This window comes from Vombatus ursinus, unplaced genomic scaffold (assembly GCF_900497805.2).
Source record: "Vombatus ursinus unplaced genomic scaffold, bare-nosed wombat genome assembly UNPS02009132.1, whole genome shotgun sequence".
Classification (NCBI taxonomy): domain Eukaryota; kingdom Metazoa; phylum Chordata; class Mammalia; order Diprotodontia; family Vombatidae; genus Vombatus; species Vombatus ursinus.
In genome coordinates, this window is record NW_020948910.1 from 15898938 (window position 1) to 15920359 (window position 21422).

Genomic DNA, 21422 nt, shown 5'->3' on the forward strand with positions numbered 1-21422 from the left:
CAAGAGATCATGTTTTCAGGACTTTCTCTTTAGGTTGTCCTTGTGTTCTGCTCTCTGCAATATTTAGACATCATAGGCTAGCTGGGGTTACTTTTCATGTGTTTTTGAACTGCTGCCTCTGATGTTTCTTCAACATCATGAAATAGAGAAAAGGTCAATTCCTACAAGAAAGAAAAGAAACCGCACTTCAGGGTCTGGATTGTCTTGCTTAGCAATTAATTTTCTTTAGATAATCAGGAATTGGTCTCCATTCTCATCTACCCCATAAGGATCCACCTAGGCCCTTCTATTGAAGGCTGAGAGGGCATATATGTTGGTAATGACCCTATGCTGTGTTGTGCACTGGTATGGGTGTTGCACTGAGAGATGATTTGGGCTTATGTCTTACTTCTGCTAGTTATTATCTGGGTAATTGACATCTACCTGGGACTTGGTTTCCTTATCTGCTACGTGTTCCTTCCTGCTTTAAAGCTATTATTCTTTGATCCTATTTCTGAAGATTTGGGCATGAATCTGATGACAAGATTGTGAAAGGCTGGGAATCCTGAGACATTGAAAAATCCAGAAGCATTGAAAATTTTCCATTTTTGTATTTTTTTGGTATCTCTTTTGACTAAAAATGGAAAAAAGGGAGACCCTATTGAGCAAATCAGATGAACTTCAAGTTTTTTAAGTCCTTAATGTACTAGATCCTTTCTAAATACACATATTATGAGAGAAAAAAATCACTTTAACTCAGAAAGTAATTTTTTCTTGGCATAAGAATGAGATAGAATATGCACTAAATTAAGCATAAGTTTGGATTATTTTTTGTTCTTATGAGAAAAGAAGCAAATTATTCTATCCAAATACCTTGAAATCTTATTTGTACCTCCTAGGATCATAATTTTACAACAACTATTAGGGCCTTAACTACTATACCAGTGGTCAGAAAGAGTTAAGATGGTTTTCCAAAGTTCTTACCTTCCTTTCAAGGCCCAGGAAGAATGTGGCTAATTTGCTTGTTTCCAAACTATTTGTTTTGCACTAAAAGGCTATGTTTGAGGAATGGCAGCACTAAAGAAAATTTATTTCCGAATGTTGTAAAGGAAAAAAAAATGAGGGTTAGGAATGGAATGTATTCTTGAACTTAAATCCTGGTTTATCAACTGATAAATTTTTAGGAAGTCCAAATTTGATTCAATGGTGCTTGGATGGAACAGTTTGCTTCTTTTCTTATAAAAAGGAAAATATCACAGACTTATACTTAATTTAGTGCATGTTCCATCTCATTTTTTCTCCTAGAAAAAAATTGAGTCTCTTCAATTTTCTAATTTAATCTTTTCTTTCCACTTGCTACTATTTTGCCAGGATGCCTATAAATCATGAATATAGCACCACTGCCATCTTTCTACCTTTTAGTAATATAATTATTAGTATCTCAGGTTTTGCTAATTTCATTTGAAGAAGACAGGAGCCTCATTGATATTTTTGCTATTCTTTGGACAATGCTAGGACCTGCTGTGTACTCAGTGTACTGCCACTCTTTGTACCAACTTATATTCCATTTGATCTTGACTGATTGGTGTCCCTTGACTATAATCTTGTTTGGTATTTATTTAGTTTCTTTGTACATACCAGGTAGCACTTTCAACATCAAAATCACGTAACACATGTTAACAAATAATTTGTATTCACGTAAGCAACGTTTGGTATTTCTTCATCATCACAAACTAGAACCGTAATATATCATAAAGATATAGAAATTTTTTCCTTACTATATGCAATTCAGTCAGCATGGTGCAATGGAAAGGATGATCTTGAATCAGAAGACTGGGGTTTGAATCCTAATCCTCTACGTATTACTTGTGTGACCTAGGAAAAGTTCGCAACTTTTCTGGGCCTTGATTTCCTTACTTGTAAAATGGGGGGATTGGACCTCTTCCAGTTCTCAGACTATGAACTCTCAGTTAACTGTATTGGCCTATTATATCCCAGAAAGAAATAAAGTCTGAAACATTCAAAATGAGGCAAGGGAATCAGTGATATTTATGACTATTAGGGGGATCTGTAATTTGGTGACTGTGGGCCTATTTGACATTGAATTGGCACCATCCCAGGAGTACAGAAAAATCAGTTAGACACCTGAAAATTCTCTTGCTGTTTCTGTCACACCAAATCCCACTTACCTAATTAATTTATAGGATGGAGCAGATGCTACAACATTATGGGCAGACATTGGCAAGTAGACTCAAGACAATAATTTTAAGGAGGGGGCCACAATATTCCTTTATATTCAAGAGTTTAATCTTGCATTCCAAAGGCCTGATACATACCTTACTGTAATATAAAAGCAGCCAAACCCATATATATTAGGGGCAGGGTTTCACCTAAGAAGCCAGTGCAATGATGGAGCTTTAGACCAGGTGGTGAGAGATGAAAGATTGTCATCCAAGTTTAATGTCTTTTGGAATAGCTGTAAAAACACTCTTTGAATATAGAGTCAAACTTACCTGTTTGTGATTGGAATTGTTCTTTAATGTGATACTAGCTAAAGGAAAGGATATGTTGACAGGAAAAAAATTGTACCAGAAGTTGGTTTGGCTGAATAGTGAAGTACTAGGGAAGGTGACTAGAGGGATAGCTATAAGTACTAATAATTCTAGTAATAATAACAATGATAATTAATAGTTATTACATATAGTTCCTTTAGATATGCAAAATGCTTTAATACATTATGTCATTTGATTTTCACAATAACCCTGTGACTTAAATGTTGTTATTATCTCCATATTACAGATGAAGACATCAAGGTTGAGGATCACTTATGCCTTGACCAAGGTCACAAAGCCAGTAAGAAAGTATCAGAGATACAACTCAAGCCTAGATCTTCCTGATTCCAAGTTCAGCACTCAGCAAAATCATAGCCTTCTTTGAAATGATTACAGTACTTGGATATGACAAAAGATACCTAATATTTCTGTAATGGACTCCATATTAGCAGAAGATTATTTAGTTTCTGGAAAAGAACAGATAAATTGAAGAGAGGCATATTTATTCAAATATTCCAGATAGAATAACTTACCTAGCAGTTGGCAACATAAAAGTAGTAGGATCCCCCTAAGATCTAGGATGTGCCAGAGGTAGGATTTGAATCCAAGTCTTTCAGATTATAAGTCCAACACTCTATTTATCATGGCATTTTGTTTCTTTGAATTTTATTATAATGTTATAAGCTATTTGAAATTTGTCATCTTTTATGGACTCTTTTTATTTCATAGGGTAATAAATATTCCACTTTAGCAACTTCTCTTATATCTCTTCTCCATTGCCACCACCTTAATATAGGTCCTTATCACAACCTACCTGAACTATTTTAATAGCCTCTTTATACATATTTCTTTCTCTACTTTCTGCTTCAATCAATTTCTTTTTGTATAGCCACCATATTTATTTTCCTTAGGCATAGACTTGGTCATAATGGTTTTTCCTCAAAGATCTTCAGTGACTCACTATTACCAACAGAATAAAATTCAAATTCCTTTCCCTGGCATTCAAAGCCCTCAAGAATATGTTGCCATCCTATGTTCTAGCACTATTTTACATCCCTCACCTCTGCACATTCTATGATACAATCAAGTTGGACTAACCTCTGAGCCCTAAATGCTTCCAGCACTTTCCTACCACCGTGCCTTAGTTTGTGCCATTTGCCTTATTTGGAATGTCCTTCTTCATTTTCTTCACCAGTTAAATTTCTATGTGTAGTTTAAAGATCAACTCAAATATTATCTCTTTCATGAAGCTTTGGCTAATCTCCAAGTCAATAATAACATTTCCCCTCAGACCTTACATATTTTATTTATAGATTTCCAATGCATTGATCATGTATTAGAGTTATGTGTGTGTATCACCCTGCTAGACTATAAACTCCATGAAGACAGAGATTATGTCTTACCTCAAATCTTTGTCTAGCACATTACTCTGTATACTATTGGTATTTAATAAATAAATAAGGGATCTTTGGTAAGTGAATAAATCAAAGACATAATGCTTATCCCAAAGCCTTTCTAACATATCACTCAATTAAGTATTAGACAGGTCTGTTTTGGACTTTGTCCAAGAAGGTTTTATTAACTAACGCATCAGAAAGACCAACTCAAAATATTGGCACACTTATTGTTTTACCACATGATGAAGTTAAGGGGACCCTATTTTAATATGGTTGTAGTTTATAGCAGAGACAATGTACACTCCAAAATGGAAGTCTTAATGAACCAAATCAATTTATAATGGTCAATAATTTTGTTTGAGACACAGGGAAAATACAAACCAATTCTATTCAATAAGCCTTTGTTATGTGTAGCACTCCTCCTTCCCTTGAAACTTATTTTTCACAGGTTGAATTCACAGAACACAGCTGACTACTTTTCCCCTTAGCATTGCAGGAGAAACCCTGAGGGGTTGGAGTTTCTATTACTTTCATTCATCAGCCATCATTCAATGTACTTGCCCATATCAATCAATCAGTGAGTACAACTTCATTATGATTTTTACTGAGAAGATGCAGCTTGGAGTCCAGAAGATCTGAGTTCAAATATGGCCTCAGGCACTTACTAGCTGTGTGACCTTGGACAAGTCACTTAACTTCTATTTGCCTCAGTTTCCTCAACTGTAAAATGGGGATAATAGCATCGACCTCTCAGGGTTGTTGTGAAGATCAAATTAGATATTTGTAAAGCACTGAGCATAGTGCCTGACTGATAGTAGTTACTATAAAAATGTGAGCTATTATTATTACATGGCAATCCCTGCTTCTACCCCCCAAGCCAAAACTGAGAGATGTACTCAAAAGGTTCCCAAAGAGAGTGAGATTTATCTTAAAGGACAATGTTAGTAACTTGTAGAAGGACAATGTAGCTAGTGTATTGTAAAGGGCGATGAGGTGCATATGTAGAGAACAAGTGTGGCCACCGGATATCTTCCTCACTTCTGGAGATCTGGAAGTCTTTCTGTCCCTTTGTGGAGTTCTTGTGAAATTCTCCTTAGGTGTAATCCTCTCAGTTGGGCTTGAGGATCTGTGTCCTTCTAATGTATATAGCCTGCACTTTTCTCTATTATGAGAGGTTACAGTCCTTGAAGCTGTCTTTAGATGACCATTTTTTTACTTATCTCTGCAGGTATTCATCTGTCAAATGTATTTATTGACTCTAGTTGGCTGGTTGGACCTCTGTTGGCTCTGATGTAACTTTTGGTCACCTGGGCATTCCCTTTTTAGAATACTCATTTATCTAAGATCAGGAAAGAACAAACATAAAAGAAACAGGTACCATGTGCTCATAGATATATGGCATCCAATTAGGAGAGAGGCCAGCTACCTTCCCTGCCCTGCTTTTTCTCTCCCCCCCAAAACTCATAACAGGTCTGCCTTGTTCACTTCCACAGATGAAAAGAGAGATCATCAGGACTCTTTTTTACATTTGGACGTATTTTGGACTGTGTAGCTCCTGAATCAGTCCTTGCAGTTCCTTAGACAATTAGAAGACTTTTTGTTGTCACATAGTATCAGTCGCTCAACCATGCATAGCTGGAAATAGTTTTTCCCTGCCCCCTTTCCATTAGGTCATTTGGATTAGAACCAGGTAAGGAAATGCTTGATCATTCTCTAAGGTCTGAGCTCATATTGGCCAATTCTACCATTACATAAGTTCCAACTATGAGCCAAACACAATGCTAAGCTCTGGGGACATAGAGACAAAAGTGAAACACACACACACACACACACACACACACACAACACAACACACACACAAACACATGCATTAAGTAAATACAAAGTAATTTTAGTGGAGAGAGTACTAACAACTGGGGAAGTCAGGAAAGGCTTCTTGTAGGAAGAATTGAACCTTGAAGGGACCTAGGAGTTTCAAGATGCTAAGGTAAGGAAGGAGAATGTTCTAGGTATGAGTGCGGTGGGTAGGTGGGGCACCTGTGCAAAGGCATAGAAGTGGGAGATGAAATGCAGTGTAAGGAAAATTAAGTAGGGCACTTTGTTTGGAATTTTGAGTGTACCAGGGGGAGTACTGTGAAATTAATCTGGGAAGATAGGTTGGAGCCAGATTGTGAAGAGCTTTAAAATAAGTACCACTCACTTTATATATGGAGTGAACTTCTAAAAATTTTCCCTAATAAAAAGCACCACTGTCCACTTAGAATCCTTAGTTCCGTTGTGGGCCTAATTTTACTAGAGCTGCATTTCATACTCCTACAATTTCAGGTACTTCAGAGAACCATGTATATGGATAAACATGATCTATTTAATTAGCTACAGACCACAGGTCCTCCAAGGAGTAGATAATTAATCCAGATCAAGTTCCAGTGGGCCCCAACTTTCAATTGGAGAGCAGATTTAGTTGAAAAATATTAAGCAACTTTTCAATGGCTACATGTCTAAGAACACTCACAGTGTGATGAGTACCCCAGTCTTCCAACAAATGTCATTAACTTAACTTCAACAAGCTGGCAAAAAATAATATTCCTGTTTTAGTAGACAGTCTAGGAAAAATGCATGGAAATCAGTAACACTATTTTCTAATAATTGTTCACATAAACAAAAACCTACAGAGTGCCTCTAAGTTGTATATGTAATCTCACAATGTACAGTAGGCATCACTTGTGAAGACTGAAGGAGCTAAAGAAGCTTTTATTTTGACTTTTTCCAAAATATTTGATGGTAGCATCAGATTCGTTATTATAACTTGAATCCAATTCAAGGCAACATAAGTTGTTACATGACTACTATAAATAGAATATTATGCTAGTTACCTAGGAAGATCAAAATTTAGACAAGATAATCCCTGCCTTCATGAATAGATACATATATAAACACTTGTGCTATAAAATAATGCAAAATAAGTAAATAAGAGAGGTATAAGCAAAGTATGATGTGAGTTCTAAGGGAGTTAGATCATTCATTACCAATTAGATGAATCTCAGGCTTTAGGGGTAGGTGACATTTGAGTTGGGCCAAGGGTGGATTAACAAATAAAGATGAGTAAGGAACATAGGGCATGGTGAGAGAAAGGACATTACAGGAATAGGGAATATAATGAATAAAGGCAGAAATGTACAGAATATATAGAATTTTTGTTGAATAGTCCCTTTGGCTGGATTATAGCCAATGTGGGGAAATTATTTGTTTTTTTTCCAACATTAATATCTATTAAAACAAGGAAAGAAGGGGAAAAACAAAATGAATTAAAATAACTATAAAGTGGGCTATATAATTTTTTTGTAACTGCCAAGGTTTTAAGGAGCAGAACAATTGTGGCTCAAGGTGACTGTAATATAAAAACTTATAGGCATCTTAAGGTAAACTTAAATATTCAAGTTTTAACCATTGCCTTGGAGTATCAAGTTAATACTGCCAATTTTATCTATGGCAATACTCCTTTTGTAAAGAGGAGTATGAAGGAAGTCTAAAAAGGTAGAAGAGGGCCTTGAATGCCAGGCAAAAAGAATTTGGCCTTTTTTATGATAAGCAATAGACAGCTCTTGAATGGCTTTAAGTACAGGAATGATTTGACCAAACCTATGTATAAAGATTGATCTGTCTGTGGTATGAAGGATGGATTGGGAGGGAGGACAGAGTGGAGGCAGAGTCATGGATTAAGAGGGCAAGACTTTGTTGATTTCTGCTTTCAGCTGCTTTGGAGATGCAAATAATAAGGTTGACATTCAAATCTAGTTCTGTTCCTTTGGGCAAGTTATTTTACTTTTCTGGGCCTCAGCTTCTTCATCTATAGAATAAGGTGGATTCCTAAAATCCCTTCTAGTTCCAAAACTATGATTCTAAGTAAAACAAGCTACAGAAGGAGGTACTTATCCTAGGCCTTCCATGGTGGTCAAAATGAAACACAGATTTCCTCAGATGCCATTGGCCTAAAGGCATATTTGTACTCAGACGTCTCTTGCTGATCTTCTCCATTTCCCCTGATTTGTAACTATATGCAATAGTGGCAAAAAAGAACTAGACATTGTCAAACTGAGGATGAGCAGCAGGAGAAAGCTCTCTGGCCCAAAAGAAACAGTGGAAAAACAGGAATACCATTTAGGTAGGTAGAGTGGAGTAGTAGATAGTATATAGACCTGGATTTTCATACTTACTTTTAGCTTAATTTTCCATGTGGCCCTGAGTAAAGCCAATTAACTTTGAGGGTTAATTATACTTGTACTACGACCTCACAGGGATGTTGAGACAAAAGTCCTTTGCAAAAATTAAAAATATTATAGAAATGAGGCCTATATACAGGGTGTCCCAAAAGTCTTAGTGCAGTTTAAGTTTAGCTTAAAACTTCCCTAAGGCTTTTAGGCACCCTATACAGCATTGGGATTCTATTTTCTCAGCTGTATTGACAGGCAATGCCTAATGGTTGCCTAATTGGTTACCAAATGCTAGAGTTCAAATCAAGAATATGAATTTGAATCTCACCTCTGACAGTTATTAGTGGTAATTAGATTGTAAGTTACTTGAGGGCTAGAACTGTGTTTTGCCTCTTTCTGTACACCTGGCATTTAGCACAGTACCTGGCACATAATAGGCACTTAATACATGTTTATTGAAGGAATTGAAAAAAAACAGTAAGACTCTGTCTGTCACAATCCCTCAGCACTTCAACTCTATAGCAGTCCATTCATTTATTTATTCATTCAATAAACATGTATTAAGCACCTCCTATGTGCTAGGCACTGTACCAAGTGCTGGGCAGTTATCTACTGAATCATATATCCATGATAGTAGAAAGAGTATCTGTCCTGGGAGTTCCCATTACTCACAGTTTAAAATCACTGTATGTTGCTTAGTATAGAAAAGGCAGGGGGAATTTTAAGAACTGCTAGATTTTTATTTTAACTCATTTGTAAAATAAAGACAGGCCTATGGAAGTTACATAAAGCAGAGAACTGAGCATTTATTCAGTGGATTTAAGTAATGTAGATAACTAATTCAAAGATTTTGGACACCAGTGTGTAATCAGCACTTTGGCAGCAATGCTTAAATCAAATTAAATGAAAAAACCAAAGAAACAAACCTTGCATTAAAAATTAACATTCTTACATTGATTTCCTTTGTTCTTACTAATAACAGCTCATCTTTATATAATACTTTATAGTTACAAAATGCTTTACAAATATTATCTCCTTCAATCCTCATAACTACCTTAGTTTTTTAATATTTATCTTATTCTAAACTTAAAAAAACACCAAATTTAATGGGTATTACCATATTCATGGTAGAACAGAAAAAGAGGCTATACTGTATATGAAACTTCAGGTCTCTATTATGCACAGTTTCCTTTTATTTTTTAAGTATATAACTTATTCAACTTGTAACTTTCAAAGCTGTCTTGCTTGTCTGTGCTTCTTTTCGGCCTTTCTTTTTCCTCCTGCGCATTAACAAAAAAGATGGTTCAGTAACCTACTTTATTTTCTCTTTTTTTCTCTCCTATTCTTTTTCCTCTTCTCTTTTCCTCTTCTCTTCTCTGCTGTCCTCCCTTCCTCTATCCTTATTTTCTCTCTCCCTTCTACCCTTCCCACTACTGGGAAAAAAATTCTTGTATTAAATATGGACAGTCAAGCAAAACAAACACCCATATTAGCTGTACCTGAAAATGTACATTTTATTCTACATCTTGAGTCTATCACCTCTCTGTTAAGAGGTGAGTAGGATCGCCTCTAGAATTAGTCCTCTGGAATCGTGGTTGGTTATTGCTTTGATCAGATTTCTCAAGTCTTTCAAAGCTACTTTTCTGTATAACGTTCACAACTACCTTGTAAGGCAAGTAAAACCAACAAAGGATAAGTAAGCAGGAAAGAGGAGGAGAGGTGACTACCTAAGGTTTGAGTCTTTGAATATAGGTAACAAAATTTTAGACAAAGATTTATTAAGATAACTACTGGATTGGGCTAGATCGAGTAACCACTCTTATTTATGATGACCTCAATTCCTAGGGATCCTTTCTAAAAAAAATTAATACAATTATTCTTCTGTCTCTGATAAATTCAATCTAGTGTAAATCATGGTCACTTAGGGAGGCAGCACACAAATCTATTGAATGTTTTATTCAGTTTCTGTGATACCTCTCTCGGATGTCTTGATAAATTTAACATTACAGGAGAAGTACAGCTTCCTTTAGCATGAAGACAGTCAAGAAGAATGCAAGGAGCAACATATTTAAAGGAAAATTATCACCAGAAGATTAAAATGCAGACATAACTATTTCTTATTTTGAATATTTCTTTTCTGTGTTGTTATTAAGTTGAATGTCTTTTGAATTTCTGTGGTTTGAAAAAAATGATGAAGTTTTGTTAATTAAAAATAATTTCTCTTTTTGTTTTACATTATAACAGGTGATTTATGGTACCTTGGTCCCAATTAGGAATGATCACTTTAATTTCTTAAACAAAATAAGCATAAATAATACTAATTGAACAGATGCTACCAGTCTGTTGGTACTGAATGACAACAATTCTTTGTTTTGGTGTAAACAATAACATTGTCTGGAAAAAAGTCAAGATATTCTTGAATGAATTCCTACTGACCAGTAGGTAGAATTTTGGATCAGGAATTAATAGGCCTATGCCTGGCATCATTTACTAAGTCAGGTAGCAATCTCCTTGTGCCTAGATGTTTCTTTCTGTAATATGGGAATAATAACAGTTGCTTATCCCTACTTCAGAGACCTATTTCTAGGACAAATTAATGAATGAAAAAAAATTTATCAGGGTTTAATTATGTGCAAAGTAATGACTAAACAGCTTTTCTCAAGGAACTCATATTCTAATCAAGGGAGGGAGATAACACTAAGGAGAGATCAGTAGCAGGGCAGATGGAAAGGTCCTCTGATCTTTAGGGCACAGCAGCAAAGCAGATGGTAGTGTATCTTCACTAATGTCATTTCCATTAATAAAACTATATTGGTTTGTGATGTCAAAACATTTGACTATACCAAGGATATTAGTGGCAAAAATTGTCTTTTTTTGGTCTTCAGTGAGATTGTGGTTGAAGCACCTAATGAGGAGATTGCCAGGTCATATCTCCAAACAGGTTGCTTTTCTGGCCTGTAGCAGGCCTAACTGTAGCAGGCCAGGATGTTGGCAGAGCCAGTAGATTGGAGGTGGGGAGTGTGTGCTATTATTTCTGAGACTTGGGCTTACTTGTTTTTTGGTGGCAGTTGACTGAAAGCTAGTGTAGGTGTTGTTGGGAATGGCAGGCCCTTTCTCCATAAAAGATGCCCCCCTCAATGATGGCTGCAAAGGCTGAGTTCAAAGCAGGGCCAGTGGTTTAGGGGTTGGGGGTGCTGCTATTCCTGGGACTCTTAGGCTCAGGGTCCTGGCCTATCTTCTTCAGAATCTAACTAACTAAATAAATGGATTAAAAATGTCATTAAGTGACATTTGTTTTCTGGTAATTCATGGACTATTCATATAATATTGCTCATAATCTGGAATATTCTTTTCTTTTTCTTTTTTTAAAAAACATGTTTTTATTGATGTCTTTTGTTTCTTATATTATCATAGTTATCTCTAGTATCCCTTCTCCTCTCTCTTCCAGAAAACCATTCCATTTGATGAATAGTATTTTCTGAGGAGGAAAAAAAGAAGTCAGAGCAACTGATTGATACATTGAAATGTGCAATGTGTAATACCTGTGGACCTCCCAAATCCATGAAGGAGTGAGTTTGGGCTGTCCTTACAGAGGAGATTATTTTCCAAATGATTTGATGTCTTTGGAAAATTAAGGAATTTTAAAAAATGGAGTGCATATGGTGTAATGGAAGGGACACTGAAGTTGAAGCCAGAAGAGTTGAATTCAAGTCCTGCCTCAAATGACTCTGGGTAAATTAATCTCACTTTACCTTACTTTCCTCACCTCTAAAATGGGGATAGTAATACTTTTGCTACCCATATTACCAGATCATTGAGAAAAAAGTGCTTTGCAAACTATAAGGTACTATATAAATATGAACAGCTATTATTTATGAATTTTAATTCAAGTAATTCATGAATTTTAATTTGAGCTGTGTATCAAGATAAAGTCAGGGCATAGTAAAAAAAATTTAATGACTTAAAAAGAGGGGAACATTTGGTGAAATTTTAGAACTAATTGAGATTTTTGAGTATCTTTTTGCATGAATAAAAATATGAGACGCATAGGATAAATACTAGATTTTTTACTTTCATGAAAAGTTCCATAGATGCTCTGTCATCTGATGTAGCCAGCAAAGTTTGATTTGAAAATATCCTTTCTGTGAAATACATAATTGAAGGCTAGTCTAAAAGGACTTTCACACTGTATTAGACAATTCTGTCTTTGATACTAGACGTGTTGCTGACACTTTCCATGTGAAGCTAGTTAAAAGAGTTACATTATCTCAAAGTCTCTGATTTTGTTGAGGGTCCCTCACTAATAAAAAATGACATATAAGAATAAAACATTCTTTCTCACATCCGAGAATGCTCAGGGATTTGTAAATTGTATGAATGATGTTTCCTTTTATAAAAATGTTCAGAGTGCAGAGAAACCCAGACTTGCTACAAAACCAAATATATGGAACAAGATTTCTTTTTTCATAACATGAAAGAAAAATGTAGTGCAAACTAGTCTGATGGTTATTTGTAACATGACAGCTCACTCTGTCATCTTACAGTTTACTCTGCGGGGGAAATGCTGAAAGCATTAAAGTCTTCTTTTGACTCCTCTATTCCTGGGGCCTTAGACTCTGTACCAACACTCTTTACTTATAGGAAATTACAATTCATTTAAGAAGTGGAGACCTATAAGCATCCAGATCATCCAGACCCCAAATACATTCGCCAGATATGCAGACAGTCAAGGTAAAAGTGAGATTTTTGGAGGAATTTTAATTATATACATAAATGCATCCAATCTCTACTGCAATTTGCCTGGGAATCTGCTGGATTATTGTAAGCTAAGTAAGCTTTAAAAAGATCTTGCTACAATTTAATTCATTCAATGAAAAAATATTGTGCAGCTATAGTGTTACTTTGTGGGATACTCTTTCCATGAAAGAAGGTAATCTAAAAAGATTCTCACTGCAAACATAAGAAGAATAGGATATGTAATATGAAGGAATACCACTTAAGCAATGGAGCATTATAGTGATTGCATAAGTTGAGGAAATACAAATTAAATTTAATGATCAAATTACACATTTAGGTCTAAAATCTTGCCTCTGAGCAGCTAGTATTTATCAAACATTGTGCAAATAGCAAAACTCAAATGAATCACATAGTGTGGTCTTCAAGGAACTGATAGTATAGCAGCTATAAAATAATTGCTGAAAGGATGTGCAAATATATTAATAAAATCTAAATTAAAAATGAAATATCATATATTTGAGATAAAGTCACATTGATAAAATCATGTTATAGAAATACTTTTTCCACTTAAAAATTTTTGAACGCAATAAGTATCACATAAAATGGGCATTTCCATAAGTATGTAAATATAATGTGTGTATATATATATAATGTATATGTATATATAATACACACACATATACATACATACATACACATAGAGGCAGCTAGGTGTTACAGTGGATAAAATACTGGATTTCGGATCAGGAAGACCTGAGTTTAAATCCTTCTTTGGACACTTAGTAGTTGTAACTCTGGGCAAGTCTCAATCTTAACCTCTCTCAACCTCAATTTTCTTATCTCTAAAATGGGGATAATAATAACATCTACCTCCGAGGATTCTTGAGAGGATGCATTCATCCTCACAATGAATGAATGAATGAATAAAGCATTTAAGTGTTTACTAAGATGGAGACGCAAATAGAAAAGTAGTTTCTGATCTCAAGGAGCTCACATTCTAATGGAGGAGATAAGACCCAGCTACTGCTGTCTGATGGAAAAGTTCCATGGTCCTGAGAGTTTAGGATCATATTAGATTGGATCAGATGAGATAATACAAGCAAAGCACTTTGCAAATCTTTATATGCTATATAAGTGCTAATTGTTATTATTATGATTTCCATTATTATATAGCATAGCAGATTATGCTTGAAATTTGATCTAAATTATATACAATTTGCCTTTCTTTTAAATATATCATAAAAAACATGTCACTTTCAAAGCTGTCTGACCTGTGAATCATTCTAGTCTTTCTTCTGTTCTCTTCTGTACATTCAAAAAAAAAGTTTCATTGGTCTTCTTTTCTTTTTTGCTGCCCTCTCCCTCCCTATGTCTTCTCTCCTTTCTTCTCATGTAGGTAAACTTTTTATAAACCTTAAAGGCACCTATAAATATGAGTAGTTAATATTCTTATTGTACCTTTGTTTAATAAGTAATTTTCTTAGTAAGTATCTTTTGTCTGCCTGACTATGCTGCACAGTGGCAAAACAACAACAACAATAAAGGCCTATTTGATTGACATGGTCCAATTACTTTAGGACAAAACAGGGATTTTTGACTGAATTATCTAGGTAATCATATAATCTTCTAGTTCATTTCAGTGTTATAAAGTCGGCCTTTAGGGCATTTGAACACATATTGGTTTATTGTCATTGACCAGTACAATTCCCCAAACCTTCCTGGACTTTCTTGTTTAAAGTTACAAAGCTTGTTTCTTAGAGAAGATAAAAAACTAAAATGATAGTAGATATGGGTAAGTTAAAATAGTACCTTTAGTAAAAGTAACTCTATCGTATAAATAGCAAATGACTTGCTCTACTGAATTATTGACACTGGTCCCAGAACTCCAGGAAAGAAAATAAAGTGTTACTAGAAGTTTCCTGTAATCTTTCCTCATGATGACATAGGATTCCTTTGGGAAATCTGCTGTTGTTTATAGGATTTCTCTGCTCTTGTTTGGATTGTTGGTTATCTCTCTTATTAGCAGCCCCTACCTCAGGCTGCCTTTTTTTTTTTTAAAGCAAGCAGCCAAACTTATCCCCATTTGCTTACATTCTATGATTATTAACCAGGATTTTGCTAGCTGCAAAATTCCCACCAGAATTATTTTTTTTAAACTTTTGTTAGAGATGCTTTAGAATTTAGTAGAATTAAGTTATCTTGATAACACCAGAATTTTCCCTCAATTTCCTCTGCTCAGTGGGAAAAAAAACCCAAAATGATTATTTGCTTTGGTGTTTGAAACTCAGTGAGAAGGAATTTTCCATTTTTCAATTGTTTTGGCATCATGTACCAAATCATTCAAAATTGTGTGTGTTGAAGAAACAGCCACAGCCATCTCTTTTCTTTTATTTTGTTGAAAAGCAAATTAAAATAGTTCCTCATGGTTATTCTTATTAGATGTTGATTCAAAAGTTAAAGAAAGGTTTGAGCAGACTAGGGTTCTTAACTTGGGTCCCCCAGGCCCCAAGGGGACTGTGGATACATTTCAAAACATCTATGAACTTGTATAGAAAAAAAAATTACATTTTTATCTTCACTAACCTCTAACTGAAATTTAGCATTCCTTTCAGTTATAAATGTATGTCACAAACATGGTGCTGAGAAGGGATCACTATAGGCTTCACTAGATTGCCAAAGGACTCCATGACACAAAAAAGTTAAGAACCCCTGGACTAGATCATGTAAGAAGGAAAGTGAAGGAGAATGAATGGACAAAGCAGCTTGAAGGAGGCTTGGAGGGAGTGACTGAAATCATAATATTTTTATGATGAAATTAATTTAAAGGTGAATTATGTTTCGTAAGTTTAGCTAGTTATATTAATTTTCAATATTAAGTTTTTAAGGAACAGCTTAATACAAAATATTAAAAGATTGTTATGAATAGTGAGAATGAGTACTATTCTCAGTGAAGGTCACAGTTTACATTATTATTTACAGTACTTATGAAATAAAGATTGGCAGTATGATATAATGGATAGAGAGCTGGCTTCCAAGTCAGGAAGATCTGAGTTCAAATTTTGACTCTGACACAGACTGGTTGTGGGACTTTAGATGTCACTTAATATTTCAGTATTCTTTGCAACTGTCTAAGCATATATTGCAGAGAAGATGTCAACCTACATTTGTAGAGGGAGTTTCCTTACATGGGATTTCCCTATACCAATGAAATCACAGTATCCTTCTCTTAGGTAGTTGGTACTTTGATAGAGTGCTGGGACTGAAGTCAGGAGGACCTGAGTTCAAAATCTGCCTCAGATGCTCACTAGCTGAGTGACGCTGGGCAAATAACTTAGCTTCTGTTTGCCTCAATTTCTTTAACTCTAAAATGGGTATAATAATAGCACCTATTTCCCAGGGCTGTTGTAAGGACCAAATGAGATAATATGTGTAAAGGGCTTAGCATAGTGCCTTAGCACTGTGCCAGTCACATAGTAGGTATTTAATAAATGCTTCTTCCCTCTCTTTTTCCTTCCTTCCTTCCTTCCTTCCTTCCTTCCTTCCTTCCTTCCTTCCTTCCTTCCTTCCTTCCTTCCTTCCTTCCTTTCCTTCCACCATTTTGTGGAAGGGCTCAGGCCAGCCTGCTTTTATTCTCCTCCCAGCCCTAATCCTGACTTTTTGGAATTCAAAGCTATGTACTTTCTTCACCCTTCCCTTACCCCTCTCTACTTTTCCATTCCTTTTTGTGTACTGTTTCCCCACCCCATTACAATTTAAGGTCTTCCAGAACAGAAACTGTCTTTCTTTTTGCTTGTGTTAGTATCCCCAGGACTCAACACAATGCCCAGAACATAAGTGCTTAATAAAGGTTTATTTCCTTCCTTCCTTCTTTCTAAATCTTGTGTGTAATAGAAAGATAAAATCAGATAATTGTAAGACAGAAAATTAAGGTTTATAACTAATTTCAAAATAGCTTAATGAAGTTTGAGTAAGAAGAGAATAGCTTGGATTGCATTTGGGAAAGTGCAAGTCTTCAATGATTGAAGCTGCTCTTTAACACAAAAACTTCATCTTTAAAAAAATTTAAATGAAAAAATTTTAAATGCCAGTATTCTCTTGCTGATGCTATAAGGATAGTATGATCTTTAAAGGATCAAAATTGTCAATGACCCAAAGGACTAAATAGTGTGACAAATGGAAAGCATAATTAAGACTTTAGCTCTTTATCAATAGTGAATAGTGCACTTGAAGTGCTGTGTGTGATATGGTCCAGAAAACAGGATTGAAAAAGGAAGTAAGCTACTCATGTAATGATGAGGAATAATTAGCTCAACTAATGCACTGATACACATGAGATGTTAAAAGAGATAGATATAGGGCTCTAGTGTTTTGGGAAGCTCCTCTTTGAAGGATTTATGAATGGACATGGACAAGAATTGCAAAAAATGAAGAATATAGGAATTTTAATTTGTTTTGATGGAGGGATTATTCACATTAATTGTTCAACCGTTTTCAGTTGTTTCTGACTCTTTGTGATTCCATTTGAGGTTTTCTTGGCAAAGATACTGGAGTGGCTTGCATTTCCTTTCCCAAATCATTTTTACAGATAAGAAAACTGAAGCAAACAGGGATAAGTGACTTGGCCAGGGTTACACAGCTAGTAAGTGTCTGAGGCTGGATTTGAACTCAGATCTTCCTGTCTTTAGGCCCAGTACTCTATCCACTGTATCACCTAGCAGCCCTTTTATTCACATAGAGGGGCTTAACTGAGATAGTAGATGTAAAAGTGCCTTGTAGATGTTGAAGCATTTGTATAAAAGTTAGCTATTTATTACTAATATTATCTAAGAATCTCAATATAGTTTTTTTTTTCATAGTTCTCTTGAACAGTACAGAAAGGTCTATACTTGACAATGAAGACCTCTTTCTGTTAGAGGATTTGGACATTTTAGTTTTTAACATTGAAAATGAAAGGTCAGTGCTCAGGATCTGTCTACCTAGTCAAAGTAATCTGCTAAAAAGTGATGAATGTAGTGAAACCAAAGACCTGAGTGTCAGTTTGGCACAGAGGAAAGAACACTCAGTTTGGAATAAGGAAACCCATGTTTAAGTCACTACCTCTTTGGGCCTCAGTTTCCTCATTTGTAAAATGAGGGGATTGGACTAGACCTCAGTCCATCCTATAAATTGCTAATAATATCATAGAGTTAAGATGGGAAGGGGTGTCAGAGGCCTCTAATCCAACTCCCTCTTTTTTTTTGGCTTTTTGGTGAGGCAGTCAGGGATAAGTGACTTGCTCAGGGTCACACAGCTAGTAAGTGTCAAGTGCCTGAGGCTGGATTTGAACTCAGGTCCTCCTGGCTCCAAGGCATATTCTATCCATTGTGTCACCTAGCTGCTCCACCCCCCCCCCTTCTAAAGAGAAGGAAACTGAGGCCCAGGAAGATCAAATGAATTGCCTAAGGTCATACGCGTGCTAAGTGAAAGAGGTGAGATGAGAACCCTGGTCTTCTCAATCTAAAGCCAGTGAACTCTTCATTCTACTACTGGTTCTCTGCTGAACTGATGAAACTTTCTTGGGGTAATAGCCGCAGTTATTCAGGGACTGCTAATCCAACTTCTCTTTTTATTTAATTTTTAGGATTTTCCATTATTCATCAAAGCACTTATAGTATAGGCATTGAGATGAAAAAAGACAGAGAATGAAATGCATCCTCGTTGGTTAGAATTCTTCTGGCAAACCCAATGGCTACAGTCAGATTTTTTTCATTATCCATGGACTTTACTTTGTTATCAAGTTAGAGTCACAAATAATACTCCATTCTTCATATAGTGGCTCTGACCTCAAACAAACAAAACCCCCAAACAAGAAACCTCTGACTTTATGCTCTTTCATCATGGGACATTCATTTTACCAATCTCTCCAGCAGACACCAATAAAATATCAAACTGGTAATTTTCATTGTCTTCCTTTGGAGATGTCTTCACCATCCACATACTTATAAACTAACCTTTGAGTTCTGGATTCTATCTCTAGCACTCAACTGAAGCTGTTCTCTTGAAGGTCTCCAATTAACATATCCAATCCTTTTTTTTTTAAATTTTATCCAGTCTTTTGGAGCTTTTGGCATTGTTGGTTGTGTCCTCCTTGAAGTTTTCTTCTTCCCAGATGACTCGATACTACATTATACTGTTTCTTTCTCTCTGCTTACAAAACATCTCCCATTTCTTTAGAGGTGCCATTTTCTTCCTCCCTATCTCACTCAAATGCAAGCATTCCTTAAAGCTTTGTCATATTTCCTCTTTTCCCTCCCTCTATGCCTTCTTTGAGAATACCATCTACTCTTGTGATTTCAACTATCACGAGAAGATGTATGAAGATGGTTCCAATTCTAGAGCTTTAACCCCAAACTCTCTATCAAGCTTTGGTCCTGAATTTCCAGGATCTACTGGACAGTAGGGTCGGGATGTCACACTGGTGTCTCAAATTTGGCAGCTCTAAAACCAAGTTAATTATCTCTTACTCTCCTTCTTGGCTGTATGGTAAACACTGTCCACAAATGACACTTCTGTTGATATAGCGGCTATTTATCCAGTCATTCAGGCTCAAAATGTCAGTTATTTTTGACTCCTCTTTCTCCATCACCCCTCCCCACAACATCTTATTAAGTACCAAGTTCTGTCAATTTTTGCACAACAAAGTCTGTCCTATCCAGCTGGTCTCCCCTTTATATTTCCAATTTGTACCTCTATAATTCACTCTTCTTATCTCTTTCTCGGTCTACCTACTTGGTCTCTCTTCACTCTCTTCTTTCTTCAGTCTGTATTATCTGCTGCTACCAGTCAAGTCTTCCTAAGGTTCACTTCTGTTCATACCATTCCCATGCTCAAATAACAACACAAAAAAACAATCATAATGACAACAACAACAAACCCTTCCAGTTTTCCCTATTACCTATCAAATAAAGTCTAGACTCTTTATACTAGCATTCAAAGACCTCTGCACTATGGTCCCAACCAATTCTCCAACTATATGCTCCAGTTAATGAAGTTATTCCCTGAACATATTTCCACATCTTTGCTCATATCTCTTATTTATCTGGAATGTTAATTTTCTCACCTTCCCTTAATGATTCTCATTGTCTCATATTTAAGTTTTATCCTGCATTTTGAGGCTTAAATACCATGAAATTTTCCATGATTTGATTCCCCTCCACCCAAAGCTAGAAGTGATATCACCTTCTTTGGATTACATTTGGTACCTAATTTTTCACCCATTACCTTGAAATAACAAATCTTCCCTTGCTCCCCACACCAGGTTCATATCATTGTGCTAAGCACCAAGGATATAAACATGAGTTGAAAAACTGTCTGTGTTCTCAGGGATCTTACATTCTAATAGATTCAGCTTCTTCTACTCAATATTCCCCGTCAGGTCTAAATCATATTACCACAAAAATTTCTTTATAGCAAGAAAATTTTGAAATCACTAACTTTCTTCTTCTGAGAAATAATGGGAAAAATGTTTCCTGGGCAACCAAGACATTTAGATAGTCCCCTGAATTTTACAGTTATAGCATTTTAACTCAAAGTAGTGGATACATTGAAAAATCAGAGTTCTATGGAATTTCTGAGTTGGAAGGGATCTCAGAAGTCACCTAGTTAAATCCAGACCTGAACATATTTTCTTATATAATTTCCCTGAGAAATGACCAGAACTATTGCTGATATATTCTTGTTGCATATGCCTTTCAAATATCATATGTATGAATATGTATATATGTACACACACATTCTTTATTCAGAAAATGCTTTTGGTCATTTAAGAGGTTAAAAAGTCATATCAATAGTCACAGCTCTCCAGAAGAATATTCTCTATTTTAAAAAAGAACATTTAGTTCAGCTTTTCAAATGCTGATTTATCTAGCCATTTTATAAACAAGGTAAATGTAAAGGGAAGAAAGGAAACAAGCATTTTGAAGTTCCTGCTATGTGCCAAACACTTTACAAATATTATTTCATTTGATCTTCATAATTACTCCAGAAGATAGTTGCTATTATTATATCTGTTTTGCAAATAAAGAAACTGAAAAGGGTGGAGGTTAAATGACTTGGCGAAGGTCACATGGCTAGTAAGTGTTTGAGGCAGTTAGATTTGAACTCATGTATCCCTGACTTTAGACCCGGTGCTTTATCCATTGGGTGACTCAGCTGCCTCTGGAAAGATAGAGGGTAAGTTTAAATAGGCTATGGCATAAAATCTATGACAACTTGCATGTGAGATCTGACTTAAAAACATTTTCAAGGACATCTATGATTAATAGATATGACCTGGTCACATAGCAAGAGTGATGAATGATAGTGAGCAGTAGACGTGCTACACTGACAGTCAAGAAATGTTCAAATAGTAATTATAAAATAATTTATGTAGTACCTATTATGTTCCAGGTACTATACTGAGAGCTTTACATTATTTTCTCCAACAACCCTGAGAGGTAAAAGCTATTATTATCTTCATTTTTATAGATGAGGAAACTGAGGCAAACTGAGGTTTAAATGACTTTGCC